This window comes from Mastomys coucha, unplaced genomic scaffold (assembly GCF_008632895.1).
Source record: "Mastomys coucha isolate ucsf_1 unplaced genomic scaffold, UCSF_Mcou_1 pScaffold23, whole genome shotgun sequence".
Classification (NCBI taxonomy): Eukaryota; Metazoa; Chordata; class Mammalia; order Rodentia; family Muridae; genus Mastomys; species Mastomys coucha.
In genome coordinates this window covers 35733114-35735467 of record NW_022196906.1, presented here as the reverse complement: position 1 = coordinate 35735467, position 2354 = coordinate 35733114, and the positions used below count along the sequence as shown (strand labels likewise).

The window sequence follows — 2354 nt, the reverse complement described above, 5'->3', positions numbered from 1 at the left end:
GTCCATACTAGAAAGCTTGAAGACTCTGGTCCTGTACTCATATCTTTTAGCCACTCAGTCTCTTTCCCTCTGCTCTACCATGCCCAGACTTCTTGCAGGTTCCCATAGGAAAAAAATCAGTCAGCTTTGGGTGTGGACATAACTTGGGGCCCTTAGATGATATTAGCTCCACCTATACCTCTAATTCTAACTTCTGACTACTACTTTTCTTCTACACAGATCCACAACTTAAACCCTATGGTAGAAATGATGGGAAGAGTGTGCTGTGCTTACCTCGCAGGGAGATATTATGATCACAAATGTAGTTTCCTAGTATGAGGCATGTCATCTAGGTGTGTTGACTCCCTTTATTTCCCCAAATACAGGAGCCTCAACTACATAATTTGAGGTTGTGAGATGTTACATTCATGCAAGCCCTATGTGAGTGACTGGTACTCATGCCAATAGCACAGACTTCCTATATCATAGGCAATTATGCCTGCAGAATGAAGTATGGATTATGATTCAAGTTGAGATGTTTGTAAAATGATTGTGGAGAAAGAAAGAGGGAGACAGAAAAGAAATCCAGAACTTTGCAAGCTTTTAAAAATATATTGATTACTCTTGAAAGAATGAATGACTTCCAAAGCCCCGATACATTCATTCTTCTACACCTCGAGTATGCCTGCTTATTGTGTGACATGCACTCTGACAGGCCCTAAGCATGCAACAGAAAGTAAACACTATAAAACAAAAATGAAACAAGAAGCAATCCAACATAGATAGATGTCAACTTTCCCAGTTCTTTCTCTGGATCCTTGAATATCTGATTTTGTAAAAGTAAGCCTGTATGGGTATGCTTGTGGGGGTCTAGAAAGAATCATTGACTATTCAAGTTCATAATGAGAGTCGACCACTATAACAGGACAAGAACCCCAGGCTATAAGATCAGTAATGGAAAATATCGTTTACTGTATCCTTATTTTTTCTTGCTCTACAGACCATGTAAGAGTAAAGCTGTGCATGGAAGTCTAACCCCAGGAGTCTTTGTGGTCTGACATCCTATAGGGTAAAGTCATTGGTGCTGGCATAATAGCTCCAAGGACAGATACTTCTAGATCCAATGTTTCTGGAAGTCCATATGGATCATATGCTTTAATTCATTACATGTTTTAGCAAGATGTAGGCTGAATTTTTAGGCTACTGCTTGGGGTAGTGAAGTCAGAGATGGTTATGCCTGGGACCAGTTCTCTAGTTCTGAGAGTAAGTGCAGCATGGTAAGTAGGGACGGTTTATTCCCACTGATGCCCTGCTCTTGTTCTTGGGTAGAAGACCAGTAAGGAATTCCAGTTGCCACTGTCCTTCCCTTCCACTGGATCATGTAATACAGTTATAATTCAGTGTCTGTGATCTGTCTTAGAAAGTTTAAGCTAGGTCATTTTGTAAGGTCTAGTCACTCAACATTTGAAAGAGTCTTTAAAAGCCATTGGAAGATTTCTTGGTGAAAATAGGTCCCCATACTGTGAATCTAGTATGCAACTATGACCTTAAGGACATCAACCAGTGATAATGGCATACTTGACACAGGTCAAGTTTTGTGTAGATGCCACAGTCTGAAAGGTAGAGGTCAACTCTAAGAACTTTTTCATGCTCAATCACCTAGGAGATGTTGAAGAAACGGTATGTTTTGGTTTGGGTTGCTGTGTTCCTTCTCCTCAAAACACCAGACTGCATTTCCCATAGGGCTTTGGGTTTGTTGAATACCCATTTGAGCTAGACCTTCTAGAAGAGGACCATCATGAGGTCCCACAGGCATCAGAATAATCCTTACATGCTGCAGCTTTCACGCTGTAGACTGGTGTTCCATATTCTCAGCTAGTTTCTTCTATTTCTAGGCTTGAATCTGCCAGCAAGCACTATGAGATTGCAGAGAAGCAGGGCCAGCGGAGCCAGGGCTCACAGAGTCAGCTGCATGTGTAGCTAGCCTAGCACAGGCCTCACAGCCTCAGGAAACCTGTATATTTTGCAAAGAGCTCAGCAATGGATGGAAAAGACTGGTTTCATCTTGTCCTTGTTCAGGAAGTTAGTCCTTGCTACAAGAAATCCACCAAAAGACTTAAGATGAACCTGTTACCAAAAGACTTTTTTGTGCCTTCCTATTTCCTATGATCACAGCAAAAGAAGGGACCACTGGGTCACAACATCCTTTAGGGATGCAAAAATTAGAAATGGAGTTATGATAATACTATTGAAATACATGTGACTTGTAGGACATATGCACTTTTGAGAGGACAGACAAATGGGAAGCAGTTATTCCAGGCAGGAAGAACAAAAGACCAAAGGCACAAAGGTAAGAAAAACCTAGTTAGTGTGAA

At 41.2% G+C, this 2354-nt stretch overlaps 1 pseudogene; it reads left to right on the top strand.

Moving 5' to 3' along the window:
• The first annotated feature begins 265 nt into the window (after positions 1–265).
• Positions 266–420, top strand: LOC116074177 (annotated as a pseudogene).
• The last annotated feature ends 1934 nt before the right edge of the window (positions 421–2354 follow it).